Below are 21,417 nucleotides of genomic sequence, written 5' to 3' on the forward strand. Positions count from 1 at the left end.
TGCTAAATAGAGGCCTCCAACTATGAAGTAATTAAAAGAGATAAATAAAAACTACTGAATGTTAAGAAAACTTGAAAGAAATAATAAACCAAGTAGATGAGAAGAAGTAAGCTTAGGAGGCAGACTACATTCTGCTTTATGAGCAACTCCTCATATTTCCTTAGCTACCCAGCAATGGCCAGAGTTGACTGCAACTTGCTAAACCAAATCAAACTCAAAATTAGTCTTACTCTGGCCCTTTCCCTTTGTCTGTGAGAGAAACAAAGGAGTCTGATGTAATGTATATACACAAGACTCTCAGAGATCCCAGAAAAGGGGGCAGACAAAAAATTATTATCATATAATCATCATAGAATGCCTTGGATTGGAAGGGACTTTAAAGATCATCAAGCTTAAAACTCCCCTGTTATGGTGTGATTGCCACTCACAAGATCAGGCTGCCCAAGGCTCCATCCAAACTGGCCTTGAATGTCTCCAGGCATGGGGACCCACAGCTTCTCTGGACAACCTGTGCTAGTGCCACATCACCCGCACACTGGAAAAATTTCCCCTAACATCTAATATAATATATATAGAAGATATATAAAAGATATATATATATCTTTTAGTTTAAAACTTGTACTATCACTCTCAGACTGTGTAGAAAGTGTTTCCCTATTGCTTATAAACACCCTTTAAGTACTGGAAGGCCACAATGAGATCTCCCCTGAGCCTTCTCTTCTCCAGCCTGATAGAGACCAGTTCCCTCAGCTTTTCTTCATAGGAGAGGAGCTCCACACTTCTGATCATCTTCACAGCCTCCTCCAGACCCACTCCAACAGCTCCACATCTTTTCAGTGTTGCAAGTGCAGGACATAGTGCTCCAGATGGGGCCTCTCGAGGGCAGAGCAGAGTGGGGAACATCAGTAGACCTACATTACAGCAAAGATGTGCTGGCATAGGCCTCAGAAAAGACACTTTACAAGTTTAAAAACTGACTTAAAAGTGTTATAAACAGATAGGAAATCAGGAATTCGGTTCAGAAAAATAACTCTAAGAAGTTACTCAGAAAACCAACATATTGCATTGTGTACACCTGAAGTATTAAAGAGTTTGATGCAAAATTCACCTAGTGGCTTTTATTCTCTAAATGTTGGAATGAAACAGATATAACTCATCTCCCACAGTGAATAATCTGAGATGTAAATTCAAGGAGAGATCTTCAAGAATATAAACAGGAGTTACACTTCCATATTCCATAATTCTGTTAACTGAGTATGCAGCCCTGCAGTAATCCTCTGAACAGTGCTAAATCTCTTCGACTTTTAATAAATGTGTTGTTTTGGGGTTTTATTGTTTTGTTTTGTTTTATTTTGTTTTGATTTGTTTTGTTGTTTGTGTGTTTCTTTCTTTTTTTCTTATACATGTGTGTATATGTAGGCATAGTAAATGTGGCTTTTGGTGGTAACCAAACTTCTTAACTTTTGGTGGTATTTTTTCCTTTGCATCAGAGGGAACATCAAATAAAATACAATTAACTATTATTATTTTTTATCACTGTGGTTACAAGAGTCCCAAATGGATAGATATTCCTATCTCATCCAGAAAGCCTTTTTTTGTTCCAAGGCACTTGGCAGCTCACACATAATGAAATGCGTGTGACACTCAGGTAACGTCAGAGATAGCACATGGCAACAACATAAAAGCCATATTTGGACAGGGAGGCAGACTGCTGCCTTCTAGTGCGCAAAGACTTATGACAACATCATTCTGCAGGATTTGCATGACTAAAATTAGGCAAAAAAATATTCTCTATGAAAGAAAGACAAGGCAGACTACAAACAGTAGCCAGAGGCAGCTTCAGACGTGTCAATTCAGCTGTGCAAAGAATGTGCCAGTCCCACTGCTGGAATAGTTTCCACACTTAACATACAGAACGAGTCATTAAAAATGAGGGGGAGTAACATGAAAGGGTGAGGCATAAGGCACACAGTGTGCTACCACAGCATACCATATATTCCAGATAAAAGCGTGCATTAGAAAATCCATTTACACTTTCACTGCTGACAAGGAGAGCTACTGCCAATTACCCTCTCTCTCCACTCCAACCTCAGTTTCTGTTTCAGGGTAAATTCCTGGCCCTGGTGAGTCAATGGGAAATTTGCCATAGAAGTTAGTAGGAACAATATTTATCTGTTCTGGCTTCTACAAATGTTTATATTCCCCTAATTTACATATATATACTTACGATATACTTTAATGCACAGTACTTGCTTCACTCCTTCACACTAATGTTCTTAATTTTTTAAATTTATCTTGGAACAGTAATGTCTGGAAAGTATTCCACAGTCTGGTACATAACTATCAGATTCAAGAAAACTGAGCAGGTATCTAAGGGGCAGAGCTCCTGTCTAGGAGAGCATATCATCTCTAATTCCAGCCCTCTTCTGAGCTTTGTCTGAGCAGGCTCGCCATACAATGAACAGAGCAGGGCATGAATGAATACAGCTACTGGAGGTCTGTGTGGTACAAGTTCAAAAGTTGACACCACAGGTGAAAGACCTGCTGAGTGCAATGGTAAGAGTATTTTCACTGTTTTGGGCCCAACCCTGCTGCGCAGCAACAGTGGAAAATTTACTATCCTCTTCTGCTGCAAGAAGATTTGACCCTGGATTATATATTACATCCCAAATCTTTTCTCAGAAAAGAAAATAAGCAAGTATTTTAATTCATAGATCACAGCCCAGGTAGCATACAGGTTTTAAGTATATAGGATTAGTTCTAAAACCATTTGGATATGGTACTCTTCTGTCCCAGGGAGACTGTCCACTCTTCAATGCAAGCATTCTATGGATTCTTGTTGGTAGCTGAATAATATTGATATACACAGCACTTAATAGTACACCAATACAACAACTCACATCTGCTGCCCTAGAGAGTAGGTCTGTGTTCCCCCTGCAGAAACCTGTTTCAGGTTTGAGGCAGTTTGGATGTATATTTTTTTTAAGCCCATAAAGATTGTGGAGGAATATGAGTGAACTCTGAAGAAACTGCTGGTATGGAATTTCTGTCACAAACAGGTGAGCACAACAGAAGGTTACACAGAAAATAAATTGAGTAACATATCTCTCAGTGTGGGGCAACTTATTTTAGGTCAGAAATAAAGGATAAAGTATCCCCTTTGAACACATTCCACCACATATGATTATTTAAAAAGTCATCTGTAGAACACTTCCTCACACTGCATAGTCCGGTTGAAGAAGATGGCACTATCTACATGTTATGGTACTGTTTACATGAGGAATGCCATGACTCAACTTGGTCTGCACTTTTTTATTACATTTAACCATAAAACTTACTCATAGAGATGCAATTGTATGAAATTTAATTTCTTCAACAGAAAATAAAAGTGCCAATTTTATTGCAGCTACTATGAACAGACTGCAGGAAATCTACCCAAATATAAGACAACTTTCAGTGACTCTACATATCCTCATACTTGTAAGAGGTATTTTTTACTTATTTCCTGCTTCCTCCAATTCTGCTATTTAGGGAACACTAAGAGTTAGTATTCAAAGCCAATCTACATTCTGGGTGAAACTATGTGGTTCTTTAGCAGTCCATATGTCCTTGGCACATTCTGTAAGCAGGAGTGAATTTTCTTCTTACATTGTAACATGCATTATAGTTGTAGAGAAACCAAAGAGAAGATCCAAGATTATTGTATAGACCTGCTGGAATTGTGCTGTGAATGCTTCAGTGTCTGAATGGAAGAGGGACGAAGGAGGGATGGAAGAGAAAATTAGGTAAATTTTGTAGAATCATAAGGTAGTTGGGGTTGTCATGCAGAATCACAAAACCACAGAATCGTAGGGGATGGAAGGAACAATCTACTTCAATTCCCCTGCTAAAGCAGGTTCTCTGGAGTAAAATAAAGCTCTTCTAGCAATACAACTCACCTCCAAAATGGTGTACAAAAAATGAACAGAAAAAAAGAAGTCAGCTTTTCTAGATATAAGCATCTTGCATAATTCTTTTCTTCTCAATGCCTGCTGATAATGTCACCAGCCATGAAAGTACAGAAGATTTGTGATCAATACTTTAATAATAAATCATTTCAAGAGAAATCCAGGATATGAATCATGTAATTTAAGGTAGAGGTTAGTGGCAACAGTTTATTTCTAAAACCAAACCAAAATAAAATCTTCTATGCAGCACCCTCTATATTTATTATGGGCTATGATGGTTTATAAACAGGAGAAGTATATATTAACAATGCTTTCATACAGCTTTAAGAGGATTAAATATATCTCTAGAATGAGGTCTAGAGCCAGACTAAACAGTTGCCTTCACGTTCCACTTCAGACTCTGTGCTCGTTCCTAGTAAAATGCACTCAAAAGAAGAATTTCGAGCTGCTGGTTTTTGCATTTAAAGTTTGTTTGTGGGGGAGGTTAGTTTTGGTTTTGGTTTTGGTTTTGTTCGTGGTTTGGGGGATTTTTTTGTACGAGACAATTCTGTTCCAAGAGGATGCTGACACTGAGATTTTCGTACCTCTACAGATAACTGTTGTAGTTGCTATCGACTTCAGTAAAACTAGGCTTCCAAAAGTAATTTTTAATGGTATTTTACAAAATCACTAAATTGGAGATCATCAAGACCAATGCCAGAGCAGGTTCCCTACAGCAGGTTACACAGGGCAGTGTCCAGATGGGCTTTGAACATCCCTGAGTAGGAGACTTCACATCCTCTCCGGGCAGCCTGTTCCACTTCACTGTCACTCTCAAAGTAAAAACGTTCTTTCTCATGTTCAGATGTTGCCATGTTCCAGCTAGTGTTCGTTGCTTCTTGTCCTGTTACTGGGCACCATTGAAGAGTCTGGCCCCATCAATCACTCTTTACGTATTTATTAGCATCAATAAGATCCTCTCTCAGTCTTCTCTTCAACAGGCTGAACAGCTGCAGGTCTCACAGCCTTTCCTAAAACTGGATGGAGAAAGATAAAACAGATAAACAAGAAGATGATTTCAGAAACCTAGACTTTAAAATGTAGCTGCAGCCTCATAGCTGCAATGAAACAAGAAAAATTTCCCTTAACTAGAGCTGTTTCTTCACCTTGAGAGAAAAATAACAATTATTAGAATGACAGTCTTACATTTCAATGATCACGCATACAAATATCAAAATGGTAATGTGCTCTAGGATTTAGTAATATTACTCTTTTAAAAGGCGTGAAGTGAAGGAGATAGGTATTTATTTGATAGTAGAAGATGGAAGAAAATTCTAGGATACTATTTTTCTATTATTTCTTCTATACATTTTAGTTCCAGTTGAATCTATACCACTTTGCATACATGAAGCAACTTAGCCTGAATAGCAGTGTCAAATTGTCTGAAAGAAATTATAGCTGCTGACAGTGAACAAGATGAACAAGAATTCAAGTCTTGTAGATTAGTTGCTTATTGCATGACCAGCACAACTGTGTATCGTGTAAGAAGGATTTGAATCAGTATCATCACATGTGACACAGGCATTAGGAATGTCTTTTGATATGGAGATAATGTGTTGGTGAGATGCATTTAATAGCAGATGACATCAGAAACAAAAACTAAGAACAAATAGTCCCTTTGTGCCTTGGCATAGTCTTCACCATACTGTAACATTAAAAATTATTTAATCTCACAGACTGCCTTTCCATTATTTCATTTTATTACCCATTTCTACAATGAAATCTCTTTGGTTTTAAGTATGGTGAAAATTGGAAGCTCTGTCGTAACTGTCTTCGAGTAAAAAATGTGCTTCCCTAAGCCCGTATTTTCCTTTATTTCTCTAGAATGTGCAGTTTAAAATGAGAGCCAAAGCACACACAGAAAGTTAACCTCAATGGTTAAAAAGAAAAAAAAAAAAAAACAAACCATTGGCCAGAAGACTTGTGCACATGAAAAAAAAATTCCTCATTCTGTTCTCTTTTTGTTCCTTGGAATAGGTTTGTACATTAGAGCTGAAATTCAATCCCTGTCATTAACTCATGAATAATACAGATATGGTGCTTAAAGTATAAAAACCACCAAGGTATCTTGTAAGACAGTACTGTTCAGTGTTCTTTTAGTCATATGAGAAGGCACTATCAACTTCCAAAAATGATTTTTAAAAAAAAAAAAAGATCTTTTATACTGAAATAAATCAATGTTTGCAATCTCATCTCAAGAAAACATATTGCTGAAAACAAACCCACAAAATTTTCTTCTATTTTCTTTCTATATCTTGCAGATCTGTGAAAGGTCCTAGAGAAAAGTAAAATGAAAAAAAATACCCAGCTGTAGACCAAGTTCAACATGGAAACAGGAATAAGAACAAAAGAAACTAAAAGAAAATAAACAAAGCTATAGATACTGGGCAGCCACATCATTGGGACACGCAGGAAAGACTGAACTAACTTTGTATAGTGTTTTCAACATTGAATCCAAAGACAATAATACTGAAAGCACTGGTTTCAACATGGGAGAAACTGTAGGCCCATGATGGAGTTTGGCATATATTTTCTAACTGTTCGTGATAGTGTGATTCACAGTGTATTCTCAGTAAGTTCTCAAAACTCCCCTCCAGGTGAGTGGAGGCAAACAAGCATTCCCAGTGGGCAGTTCCACGTTTGCCAGGTCAAGCCTCTGGCACCTCAAGTAGACTTCAGCTCAGGCTGCTGCAGAGGATAATCCTGCCCTACTGGATACAGATCCCTGTAAGTCCTTACATGTACGTTCAGATTCAATGAGATCAGGGAACAGACTCAGCTGAAAATTAATCAAAAGTGCTCTAGACAACTCTCTTTCAGAAACAAAACCCAATATGAGTAAAAAAAAAAAAAAAAAAAAAACATACAAAATAAACCTATTTGAGTAAATAAGTATGGCCAGATAAGGCCATATAGGCCTTCTGAAATGTGAAGATGCACAGGTAGCCTGTCAGAAGGCAAAACACAGTATTAGGTCTTCAAGCACACTGAAGGACTGTAACCACAGTGCATCGAGGCTGACATTGGTATAACGCTCCTGAAACCATTTACAGACACACTGCAGCCCTGCCTGTCCATTGTCCACACCATGATATCTCTAGCTGTCATTTTACATATACAGTATCGATACTGCATATAAAAATATACATCTGAAACCTGAGTTTCAGTATTGCTTTCATGTATAGTTATACTCTTTCTCAATTGAATTAGTTCCAATTTACACTCAGAACAGCCCCTGAAATATCTAGCATGTCTATATGGTAACACCCATCTGTGAGCCTCAGATCTCCCTCTTCCTCTTTTCGGCTCTCCTGCTGATGTATGCACAAAATGTTGTGCAATTAATCTTACAATCCCACATTAGTCTGTTTGTTTTCCCTGCTGTTCCACGATGCTGCCCATTGTTGTGTCTACAGGCACATTTGATCTGTTGAATACATTGGATTATGGAAGAACTTTATCCAAGAAATAAGATTACTGAGTGTTATAAAATGTGTATCCTTCCATTCTTCTGAAGTATCCATCTCACAGTGTTAATATCAGAAGTGAACTTATGACACACAAAAGCTCTTATTTATCCATCTTTTTCTTCTATCAAATCTCATTCAGAAAGGTTTAGCTTTATAAAGAGCAGTAGTACAGTTTTTCAAACAAAAGCTACTGTAACTAACATATTCACAGAAAATATTTGGATTACCACATGCTTTGGCAACAGGACTCAATCCATATTTGCAAACTTAGAAATGGAAAATTTTATTATTTTGTCATTTTTTCCTGTTTTTGCAGTGTCCAGTAGAAGGGAGATTCAGATCAGAGACATTATGCAAACACAAGAGGAGCCAGCGTTCACAGAAGACTCTGAGAAATTAAGATATGTTGACACACACCCACAGTGAGAGTGAGAGGGGAAGAGAGAAGGCGTTTCTCAGAAGGAAAAGGACAGAGAAAGTACTTGTGGGAGGACTTTACAATTAACAGGCAAATGGTGACACGAGTATTCCTCTGACTCAAGAGAAAAATAAGGAAATGCTGGACTTGAAGATGAAGAATTCTTGGAAAGCAAAACTTCTCTGTTAGACTACCTAACAGAGAAGAGGTTTTAAATACATCTTTCAATGTGTTACTAAAGCGCAATACTGAAAAGAGGCTATTTATTTCCTCTGAAGTGCTTCTTCAGTCTGTTTTTCTCGGCTGCAGGTCATACAAACTATACTGTAAGCAGTATGTCTCTGGAATGTACAGTTCAACAGGTATAGATCTGTGAAGACCTGCATGGACTCATTATTTGGGTAAAAATCACCATTCCAAATGCTATTTTTCGACCTAATCTCTATGAAAACAAAGGTCAGTCCTTCAGCAATATAAAACAGAAAGGCTTATATTATCAATGTAAATCAACTACACAATATTTTCCAAAATGCAGATTTAAGAGGGACATCAATTAAAATCTTCACTACACTCTTCTTTAACCGCAAGTTATTTTTGGCAAAATAAAATATTGGGCTGTTATGTGGAGGGCTCAGGAACAGGCTGAATATCTTAAGAACAAGCCAATAACAAGAGCAAGGGTAAGAGAATATATTCCTTGTCAGTAACCTTAACAACAACTACTCAACATGCAAAAAAAATTATACACCTTAGTAGCCCTCCTAACCTGAGTGCATAATCTCCTTAAGTAATTTAGTGAGTCTGTTATGCCTACTGGAAATAGACCTGCTCAGTTGTTCATTTCCCTAAACTGTTCATTTGCTGACAGTCTAAATCTCTTGTGCAATATTTGAGCCTTCCAGTTACTGTAACAGCAATTTTAGCTTTCAGAAGGCTTCTTCTTCCTCTTAAAGACTGAAATTTGTTTTGCAATTCAGCTCATTTTATTTATAAATATTTAATTTTCATTTGCCTCCTTAAAGTTTGTTCTGAGTGGATAGTAACATGAATTTATTATGAAGTGTATTTATCTTTCTCTACCTCATTAATGTGCAAGAGTTCTACTGCCTCTATTAAGCATGCTGCTAAACAAACTTCTGGAAGCTGAATCCAAGCAAATGGAGGAAATGAAGCATCAATTCAGGGTGAAGTTCTTTCATTCCCCTTTCCAATTTTTATTGAAGTCACATGCTCTACTAGTTTTCAGAAAAGACATTAAAAATGGTGATGTGAAGGCAGGAAATGTGATCTGGAGTAATATTAACCTTCAACAAATTGCACCAACATTATCTCCTGCAATAATCTGAAGTGGCAATTCATAAATCATAGAATCCATAGAATGGGTTGGGTTGGAAAGGACCGCAAAGTTCCAACCCTCTGTCATGCACAGATTTGCCAACCCCTAGATCAAGCACTAGATCGGGCTGCGGAGTGCCTCACCTCGACTGGCCTCCAGGACTTAATCAGTATAAGAAAAAGGATGAAAAAAAAAAATCTTTAAAATGAAACAAGAATATCTGTACTGGGGTTTGCAGTTGTTATCTGATATTATTTTATACTAGTTTTTTTCCAATATTACTTTTCTTTAGCTTTGGTCACCGTTCCTCTGTCTCTGAGATACAACTAAACAAATAAGTTCATATCAAATCTGAGGCTGCTTGAAAGAGAACGAACTAAAGTGAAGCAGTGAAGAATGAAATGAAGAATGTGCAAACAGTTTAAAGATTAAAAAAGAAAAAAATCAAATGCAGTTTGTCAGTAAGGATTAACTGACAAAGAACTAATTGAATGTTTAGCTCGTTCGTGTGCGTCATCATGACAATGGTTAGTGACATTTTCAGCATACCTTCAATTAAACCAATCACATGTAGCAAATATGTGCATAAATATACCAAAAACACTGGCCAAGAAGAGCACAGCATTCTTTTTTTTACTTAGGTGCATCACTACATCTTTAAACAGTCAATCGCAATCCATAGAATCTTATTCTTTATAATATTTATGCTGTAAAATGGATGGTTATCTTGGCTGGTTATCAGACTCTCTGTGATCTCATCCATGTTAGGGAGAAATCAGACAGGAGTTAGTAACTGAGCAGTTCCAGATATATCTGGATACTTTTTCCTCCTAAGACCACCTTCACACATACTTTATGTTTTATCAGAAATTCACAAAATGAATCACATTTTCCCATTCTTAATGAATAATTTGAGAACTGGAGAGTAAAAAGTTTAGAAGCTATTAATTAAGCTCAGAATCACAAAATCAGAAACCACTGCAGTGCTAAGCACCTTGAGTACAGCTTCTGCACACATCTGTCTGAATTAAAGCTATACGCTGTACCTACTGCTGCTGGCTTAATGCAGTACAAAGGGAAAAAATAAAAGAATACAGCAAACATTTAATAAAAGTATTAAAAGCATAGCTGCTTCTGCCTCTGTGTCTATGCAGACCAAAGGGGTAGACAGTGTGTGCTAGGGCTGAATGAAAGTATATTATGCTCTTAAATCAGTGGGAAAGCATATAGACAAAAAAAACTTGTAATGGCAATCTTGAAGTGACATAATGATCCATTTTCTTTAAAACTGACTAACATTAATGTATTTGTGTCCCTGAGAAAAAAGTGTTTTGAAAATTTTAACTTGTTCCACTAAAACAGTTGCTGCAGTTCTCTATATAAATAAAATATCCATTCATCTGTCAAACAGTAATATTTCAGACATTTAAATGTGTTTCTTATTATAACGGAACTTAGGGTGGATTTTGAAGTTCATAAAAGATTAGGTAGTGCTTGAACTCATTCTCTTATTCTCAAACACAACACAATGCTTAGGAATGCCAGGAAGGTTCTACAACAGATGCACTTTTTCAGAATACCAAAATACAATTCACTACAGATACCTCTGGCATTTGTTTCCTGAATAGGAACTACTCCAAAATTTGATGCCTATAACATCAACTTTGATACTAAATAATTCTAGATACCAGATATATAGAGAGGTCTCACACTTAATTTCAGAAATATTCATTTCAGAGTTTTGTTGGGATTTTCTTAGCTACTGAACCAGTGTTAACTTTGGTCAGTTTGCTAACTTTGTTAGCAAAGCTTGGTGACCATGAAAACAATCTAACATAACTGGTTCAGTATTCTTGACTATTTCTGGATTTTGATAAAATATGTGGTTCACAGAGAAGCGTTAACGTTGACATCCACATTAGATCACTGATATAGGTGTAATTGATTTGGTTCATTCCTACAACTTAAATCTTGGTATACTCACAAATGCTGATAAACCATTAATTTCTCAAAAGATGACTACCAATGACCCTCCAATAAAATAATAATCATCATCAACAACAAAACAACAATAACAACAACAAAGAATAAAAATCCAGATAAAATAGATTAATTTCTTCCTATAGGAAACAAAGAGGGAGCAAAAATGTCACTAATATAATCATTGTAATACTTTAAGTCAGTTAACTTCCTATCAGAAAACACTCCAGTAGGAAGTGACAACAGCTAAAAACAACCTACTGAAGATACTGCTAAGATCATCAGTTTAGAACAGATACAGGAAATAGTACATTTGAAGGAGCGATTTTAGACGACATGAAGCCTGGGGCACAAAAAAGGGAACTACAAGATTCTTGCAAGAGTGAGTGTCAACACACATAGAAATGGGAAGCCATGAAAACAGAAAACACAAAGAGGAGGGTTCAAGATGTTTGTACAACATGGAAAGCATCAAAGCAATAATAGCTGCACAGGAAATTGCATGGGACTTTAAAAATGCCTTGTATTTTCAGTATGGGCACATGTGGTTACAGCTATATGAGCACATAATGTGGATGTGGATGCTTGATTTGGTGCTTATGTTCCAAAATCAGATACTTAAAATTATTACTGCTAATTAATGCTAAATATCTATCAACACACTCAGCTGCTATTGCTCAAGATAGCTGACATCTCCAGTACCATCTTAACTTTAATGATTTTCACTTCTGTTCATTCCTATGGACGGTTCCACATTCCTCTGCTTCCCTCTGCTGTGATACTCTAATCAAGGACAATCTCAGAAAACCAGGCTGAACACAGACTGCAAGTCTAATGACAAGCATTCCCTGGAGCTAGGGCTTACAAACTATGACTATACTCCCAGATGTGTGAGCTAATCCGTAAACTGATCTTCTCTCGCTCTTCCAATTAATAGTTAATTATTCAATGTAAAGCAAAACACCTTCAAAAGGAGACACAGCAACCATTCCACCTCAGAGTATTTCATAGCCAGGATTCTTTCCTGGAAGATGGGAGACACTGATTAGTGCTCCCTCAGGCAGAGGAAGAAACTGAACACAAGTCTGCTGCCATTTAACTGCTGAGCTAGTGCATAGCATGTGCTGGGAGTGGCAGGCAAGGAACACAGCAGTAAGGGGTTTTGAACAAAAAAGGACTGTATAGCTAATTTCAGGAAAGCTGAAGGATAATGCAGTATCTGAGTCTCAGACTACTACACAACTTAAGGCACTCCCTAAGCTTACATCCTTTTCCAAGTGTATCTCTAATTGCAATCCATTCAGATTGCTGAGATTTGCCATCTAATTCTCCTTTTCATAGGTGCTTCCACACAACTAACTTGAATGATACTGACTGACTAATGCCTACCACCTAGGCACTGCAAAACTTGTGCTGTTTTTTTGTGAGTGTGGTTCCTGCTGAGTTAAGTTGTCCTTGCCAGGAGGAGGAAATACATTGGTGGCAACACAGATCTGGGTGCACATAAAGCAGTAGAGTTCAAAAGTGGGTCCTGACTGAGCACACACAGTAGTACAGCAGAAAGTCACAAGGAAACAATGTGGAAAAAAACAACCTTTTTGATACACAAATAGTGAAGTTTGGAGAAAAGAAATTGCTCTTAACTAAACAAGTCCTCTGCAGTCCTCCTTGCCCATATGCCTTCTTGTGTTTCTCTCTTCAGTCATTTGCAGTCTTATCACCAAACTTGCCAAACTAGCTGTCTTCCAGAAACCTACCATCTCACCCTACAGCCCTTACTTCATCCCATTCATAAAAATAACAAAGTTAACCATTAATCCTTCAAATAAAGTACTCAGTGTGAATATCTATTCCTGCACATATATGAAATTATTATTTAGATTATTTGTAACTCAGACTGCAACTTCCCCTAATTTGGAATACTGTATTAGGTTCTGCATAGTGATACAAACTGGTACATTTCCAAGAAAATCTGATTTATATCGCAAGTATCTCGCTTGTCTAATTAATATTCATCAGAAAATTATGCAGGAATGCTTTCCACATGGCATACATGTCCAGGAACCGAGTGATAAATCACAGACATTCCTTACAGATCTGAAATGTCAGGCAGGTTGTCCCACAGCACTGCTATCCTTGCACCTGCTCAGGTAGGCGTGGACGAAGCATTACTGCAATAAGCATATTGCAGATGCACATTCAGAAAGGAGTTACAAATAATAGGGCATAAACCTTTGGTATTTCCATGGGCCATTATCACCCAACAAGAAACATTGCTCTTTAAGTTGTTTTCCATTTTTTCCTTGTCAGCATGCCTAACAGGGTCTCACACAGCACAGAATTCCTTGGTATAAAACTGAGATAGCATTGTTCTGAGAACTGTCTTATCATTTCCAGGATTAGATATTAGTCATGCACCTAAATGTCAGTTTATCTTAGAAAGGATGGGAAGCACAAGGAAATTTTATTTACCATATTTTAACAAATATTCCTGATGTATAATCCTTCACATGACATGATGGCCACTTCAGTCTGATTCCTTTCTTCCTCCTCAGATGAGATAAGGACTGCAGCCACTCCACTTCCTAAGTCCCATCCTCAAGTTTTTGATAATTCTTTCAGCTCAAAACAAATCAAAGAAAGAAAACAACCAACAAAACTATATCTGCAACACTGGAGAGACACGGTGGAGCACTTAGGTTTTTTTTCCTCCTACATAACTAGGAAAGAAGAACATTAAGTTCCTTAAAAATGTTCAGGCCTCAGCACCCAACAGTCTATCTCAAATTAATACCAGGCTTTGAAGCACTGTACAAGAAGTCACAAGCCTGCAGGATCACAGGTAGTTACTCATACTGTGTGAGTTAGGTTTTCATCACAATACCAAAAGTTAGTGTTACAGCTACACAGAGAAGCTGCAGCAACTGAATGTTTAGCCAAGAATACTCACATTATATCCACGTCTCATCTGAAATGTGCATGCATGTAAAATCCAGATCCAATTTAAAGATACACATACTGAAATAATATAGAAATGAACAGTGACAATGCCAAGGTACATAAACCAAGGTTTATCTTGTGAAAAGTTATATTCCCATTGACATGTGGAAGTTCAGGCTGTTGCAATCAAAAGGCGTGTTTGCAAGTCTAACATTTATAATTACACAAACATTCCCCCACCCTTAATGTCAAACACACTGAATGCCTTTCCGACAGTGAGAGGCTTTCCAGCTGGTAAAGAAAACAGCACAAGGAATTCAACTGTACATTAATTCAAACAATTATCTATCTACATTTCTAAATGGAGGCTATTTTGTTCTGGCTACTCTACTAAAGCCAAAGGCTGTAATGGGCAGATAGAATATTTAAATATGTATGAAGATTCATTATAAAAAGCTGAAAAGTATTACTAGGTTAATACTTGCCTTTAATAAATGGTGAACTGTTTACTGTAGAAGGCAGTGGCTCAAAGGTTACTTATGTCTATTTAAAGTATATTAATTTCTAACCAATACATTCTCCGTATGTGAAAAGTTTCCAGTCTTAATTAGCCAGACATTAGCCCTTTTGTGAACACTTACCAGTGAAACAGTATAAAGTTCAAACTAAATGCATTAAAGGAACAATAAGTGGGCCTGTCTCCTCCAGACAAAGCTATTTCTACTTTGGAAGGCAACGTAGTCACATGAGATTGTAAATGACTGGCAGGTCACAATTCTGGCACTTTGTGTGACTCTGGAAAATCTGTCTCTGCTTCTAACACCTTCCTTTCTCTGTTTTATGTTTAGACAACAGTGGTCTTGGAAAGATACTCAGACCTGGAATCATCAGCCCATATAAAACAATGCCTGCTGAAAGGAAGATCTACCTGTTGTAAGCAAAGATCAGTTTCAAGACCATATCTAAAGAATCTGAAGGTGCACAAGTCCATGGGACCTGATGAGATCCATCCACAGGTTCTGAGGGAACTGGTGGATGAAGTTGCCAAGCTGCTGTCCATTTTTCTCACTAACTGGAAAAGAGGAAATATAACACCCTCTTTCAAGAAGGATAAAAGAAGATCCAAACAACAGCAGGCTTGTCTCACCTCTGTGCCTAGCGAGATCATGGAGCAGGTCCTCCTGAAGGCCCTGCGCATGGAAAATAAAGATGAGGTTACTAGTGGTAACCAGCATGGCTTCACCAAGGGTAAATCATGCCTGGAAAACTTGGTGGCCTTTTATGATGAAGTTATAATGTCAGTGGATAAAAAGAAAAGCAACTGATGTCATCTACCTGAACTTATGCAAAAAGCTTGACATCCTGGTTGCCAAATTGGAGAAAAACTGGATTGGATGGATACTGATCACTTACTAGATAAGGATGGATGGCCGTACTCAGAGAGAGTTACAGACAACAGCTCAGTGTCCAAGTGGAGACCAGTGACAAGTGGTGTTCCTCAGGGATCAGTGCTGGAACTGGTGCTATTTAACATCTTTGTAGGTGACATGTACGGCAGGATCAAGTATACATTCAGCAAGTCTGCAGATGACACTAAGCTGAGTGGTACAGTTTACACACTAGCGGGAAGGGATGCTATCCAGATGGATCAGGATGGGCTTGAAAAGTGGGTTCGTGCCAACCTCATGAAGTTCAACATGTTCAAGTGAAAGGTCCTGCACCTGAGTCAAGGCAATCCCAACTGTAAATACAGGCTGGGCAGAAAATGGCTTGAGAGCAGTCCTGAGAAGGATTTGGGGGTGCTGGTTGACAGAAGATTCAACATGAGCCAGCAGTGTGTGCTTGCAGCTCAGAAGGCCAGCTGTATCCTGGGTTGAATCAAAAGAAATGTGACAAGCAGGCTGAGGGAGATGTAATGATAGGAGACAAGGGGAAATGGTTTTAAACTGGAAGAGGGTAGATTTTGACTAGATATTAGGAAGAGATTCTTATGGTGAGGGTGGTGAGACACTGGAACATGTTGCCCAGTGAGGTTATGGATGCCCCCTCTCTGGAAGCATTCAAGGTCAGGCTGGATGGGGCTGTGAGCAACCTGGTGTAGAGGGAGGTGTCCCTTCCTATAGCAGGGGGTTGGAATGAGATGGTCTTATAGGTCCCTTGCAACCCAAATCATTCTATGATTCTGTGATTCTATGCCTAACCAAAGTGTATGGCCTAGGAGACTGATTGCATAGGCTAGTAAAATCAGAGGAGAACATGACATAAATCTTCTGCTGATCTTCTGTAGTTCTCTGATAATGTAGAATATGGGTTTAAAAATTGAATCAAAGTAATTAATTATATCTGTATTGTTCCAACATAACAAGTTCAGATACCTCATTCATTCTCATTATAGAAAGATTTTTTATTTTTTATTTTTTATTTTTTTGTACAATAAATAGAAAACAGTAGAGTGCCATTTCTGGATGTAAATTAAAAACTGGAAGATGGGGAAAAAGTCTAGAACACAGAGGGTTACATATAGATTTGACTTATTAAATTGCCTGAGACTGATAGCTACAGCAGCTTACAGACAGCTCTGCTCCCTGATGATTGTTTTGAGTTAAAACATCAGAGAAAATGAGAGCTCACGAAGAGGGTTCCCATTCGTCACCATGCCCTATCAGTATAGCAGAGATCAGGTGCAAGGTGAACTACCACCAGTGTACACAAACATATATGCTTCTGAGCATCAGCTGCTGTAGCAGTGGATCCAGTGGCAGAAATAAGGGTGATGGGTATGACCACCTGTGGAACAACTCCTAACTTCATAGCAAGCTTTAATAACTGTATGCTATGCCTTGATGCTACCAGTAAGATACCCTTGTCTTAGATAAAAGGGGTAAGGTCAGATACAGTTGCATCATTCCAGATCTCAGAGAGTTTGGAAGCAGCTATGAACAAGCCAAATACTCCTCAACAGGAACAAGTCTGTGCATTCAGTGCAAAAGGCTTTAGTGCTGTATCTACTTCACCAGCTGCCAAACAAAAGTCAAGTAGCTCTTAAGCACTAGGCTGATAATGAAACTGCTCTCAACATAAGCAAACTGCAGTAATTCTTAAAGGGCAAATGAAGTGCTTTGTGGCAGAACAGAAAATGGAACTGCTGTTGAGTTTGTCTGTCTTTCAGTTCCAAACTAAGAACAGACTGTAGCCTAGCAGTATGTTTCTGTGTTTGTTCATCTGATGAGGTCAGTCAGTTGAAATTAATTTTTATTACTCTATATCAAATAAGAGGAAATGGGAATCATTAAGTTACCTTTCCTAATCAATTCCTTCAACACACCTAGCTTCCCAGAGGATAAACTACCCTCTGCTGGAATAACAAAGAACTTACAGGCAAGAAAACATTTCCTTATTCACTTTGCACAGAGATTCTTAATAGCACTCCATTGCAAGCATTGACTGTCACTCCAGGCTTACTAAAGCTGGGTTTTGCTACAATAATTTTGCAGTGTCATCTTAGATAACTGACTCAATACGTGAATCATTCCCACAAAACTAACCTTTCTTAAATGAGCATAAACAGATTTTTTTCTAAGAAACAAGCTGCTGATTTACATAGCATCATCCAATAGCTTGCTGGTTTGTGCTATTTTTCTCAGTCCTGGAATCTTTCAGAATTCAAAGCTCAATGTGATATAATTCACATCATGCAAGATCTGTTACATACAGGAGTTATATTGTAGGAAAACTTCCTGAATAATTGTAATGGCAAGTACTTAAAAAAAGAGAAAAAAATTCTCACAGAGTCCAGCCACAGTGTTTATTAGGAAAAAGCCATTGCATAGCACTACTTATTGTTTATTTACTAGGGCTGCTCCAAAAATAATGCCTCCCATTTTATTCTGTTGACTCACAATGTCAAAGGCAGATGGCGGTGGTATGGCAGTAGAGGCTGAACCTTCCCAGCAACATCCTGTTACATGTTGTTGCTCTGTGACAGATAGCAGCAGAAGGGCACTGTGATGAAATGGTACCTGACAGAAGCATGGATGAAATAACGGTGTGTCATAGAATTCCTCCACTTGGATAAAAATGGCACCCACTGATATTCATCAGTGCTTCCTGAAAGTTGATGGAGACCAAACAGTGGATGCAAGCACAGTGAGGCAGTGGGTGTTGTGTTTTAGCAGTAGTAACAGTGACATAAAAGACAAGCTCTGTTCTGGATGGCTATGTAGATTTGAATGAGTGCAGAATGCAGGCAATTCATTGCTGGTGAAACTGCAGAGCTAATGGTAGAAATTATGCTGAAAAATAACATTCTCTAGCTGAAAACTTGCTCTGTCAAATAGTGTTATTGTGCCCTTTATTGTAGTTCCCATGGAAGTAAAGAGAAGGCATCAATTTTCAATCAAATACTTGTCTTGAAAGCTGGAAATACTTTCAAGCCAGCCCATAGTAGTCAGAATGGCAAAAGAAGAGACTTTATACTAAATTTTTGAGCTGATTGTGACTCCATTCTAGATTGAAATCACGTGCCAGGCCAGCCTTCATGCTGCAGACTCTGCCTTCTTTCCAAAGATGATCCAGAAGTAAACATATCATTTTGAGATTAGTGGAACAAGTCTCAAACACGAACAACCTCAGTTCTTCAAAACTACAGAAAAAGGCTGTTAACAGGCTCTTGTGCTCTGTTATCACATGTAAAGGAAAGAGAAAAAAAAAAATGGAAAAATTCTGCCACTTCGTTGAAGTTTGTAGCACACAAACATCATCATGGAATTACAATAAGGATCCTTGGAAAGAAACTTCACTCTTCTTGTCTCTCATGGAAAATCAGAAGATCTAGGCATGAGTAGGGCCTGTTAGTTAAAGACCTGCCGTGCACTGCTGGGTTCTGTCTGCTTCCACCATGGCCATCAGCTGCCATACACAACAAAACAAACAGCCCCATACCCCTCCAGAAAAAGAAAAGTAATGATTACTAATACATCTTCTAAAATTCCCCCCAAAACAATCCAACATACATCCTAAAAAGATATTCCTTTATTTCAGTGAAGGCACAACCTTTGGTGCCCCAGAGGCATTCAGTTTGTAACATTTTTCTCTGAATAGGGTCCAACATATCTGACTACTTGGAACTCATCAGGCAAGATCTCAAGTAGCCACTACTACTTCATAGGGCTGTAAAATAAGACAGAGGAGGGGAGCGGGGGGACAGAGCAGAGATACTCTGCCCTCCCCAGAGAATTCCACCACCAGGGAAAGCCCCCACGCATCAAGCTGTTTTATGAAGCACAAAGGAAATGTACCAGAAGCATCACTATTGCTAGTCAGACTAGTAATAGCCGGAACCCTTAGAAGAAATCTAATACTGGTTTATTTGTGCATCTAATACATCTAAATCTAATACTGGTTTACTTGTAGTTATAAATCTAATACTGTACTACCCTTGATGACGCTATGTAAAAATCCACAGACAGAAAAATGCTATGTGCTTTGAAATACAGAAACTTGTATTTACTTACAATGCTATTTCCATTTCAATTCCATTACAAAATCTGCTACTTCCTTTTAAATATTTATTCAACTTACTCCTTGTGTATTTTTTTCTTTAATTTCCTATTGATTAACTAAAGACCATTATGTAACTTTCAGTTCAGTCTATTTCTTCTGCCTATTAACAACTTTTTTTTTGGCATCCAGGCATAGCCTAACAGCCTTTCTAATGTTGTTGGCTTTTTTCCTTAAAAAAAAAAAAAAAGAAAGAAAGAAAGAAAAAAAAGAAAAGAAAAGAAAGAAAGAAAAGAAAAGAAAAAAAGAAAAGAAAAGAAAAGAAAAGAAAAGAAAAGAAAAGAAAAGAAAAGAAAAGAAAAGAAAAGAAAAGAAAAGAAAAGAAAAGAAAAGAAAAGAAAAAGAAAAAAACCACTTTATTTTTTCAAAGGTATGACTGCTGAATCAAAGTTTAGGAAAATAAAACAAAATAAAAGCAAGAGGGAAAATTTCCCACAGCAAAAGCTCCCACCAAAGGAAAACATTTGAGAAACTGGTGATTCAAGAACATCACTGAACGTGAGGCATTAAAAGGACATTTACCATGCAAATCGTCTAACAGGCCTGAAATAAAGCTTCCAGAATTGGCTCTACATCCATTTCTATTGCCCAGTTTATGAAGCTGGTGAAAACACACTTCTGTTGGAGCTCTTAGGAGCTCTCCTGGGAAAGAAGGCACCAACATGCAAGCCTCCGTGAGCATTCTGGTGTCAAAACTACACACATCTCCATGTGCTAGAGATCTCTGTGTAGGTTATTTGTCTGTGGTTTGACGCTTCTGAGCAATGTAGGTGAGGTTTTGGTACCATCAGCTGGCAAAAGAGCTTTAAGAAGGCTGTCATGTGGCAGCTGAGACATGCTGAATAATTACGAGCCTCTTAGAACACTGCAGAAAAGAAAAAGCCAAGTACACTAATTTAAATCTCTTCCACCAAGCTAGAAATCTAAACCATAACTTATTAAACAGCTCAACAAAACAAGGCAGAGTAGTTCAGAATCATTAATTCAAAGGGAAACTCCTAAAACTTACTGCATATTTCTAGAAACTTGATAAATTTTACACAGCGGGTAGATACAGTAAGGTCACACACAGTCTGTCCCACAATACTGCGACCGGTTTCTACCACTTCCTAAAAAACTATATTTCAAAAACCTGCTCTTGCTATTCTTGCACTCAGAAGTACATTTCTGTTGTTTCTTCACTGGTTTTCCTGATTTACCTGTGTTTTTAATCAGCTCTTTAGACGTATTCACTGTAAGGCAGACCTGGTAGAAGGAAAAAAGGCATTCGTTCCTTCATATACACACTTCAACACCCTTTACTTCTGTAAGAGGAAACTTCTGTAGACACACACACACACACACACACACACACACACAGTCTGTACTAAAGCATTAACATAATGTACAAGGTTTGGTCTGCAGGTAAGCAAAAAGTCAAAGGAAAAGCTGCAACACAGAAACACAAATGATTTCCTCTGCCCTTAGTAATTAAAAACCTTTGCACACCTTCAGGGGAGCTGGGCGATTCCTCTCCCATACTTCTGCACTCATGTGAACAGCCTATTTGTTGTTTTAATACCTCTCTTCCTAAGAAGTAACTTTATTTCCAAAGCAGCAAGATAACAATACAACAAAACTGAATGACGAGATCATAAAAATTGCTTTTCTTCTTCGTGTCTGTTCACACAACACTGAAAGCTGGCATCGTTCACCCTCTTCCCTTCAACAGGCAGTCTCACATATTTT

The sequence above is a fragment of the Coturnix japonica genome, chromosome Z (assembly GCF_001577835.2).
Source record: "Coturnix japonica isolate 7356 chromosome Z, Coturnix japonica 2.1, whole genome shotgun sequence".
Taxonomy (NCBI): domain Eukaryota; kingdom Metazoa; phylum Chordata; class Aves; order Galliformes; family Phasianidae; genus Coturnix; species Coturnix japonica.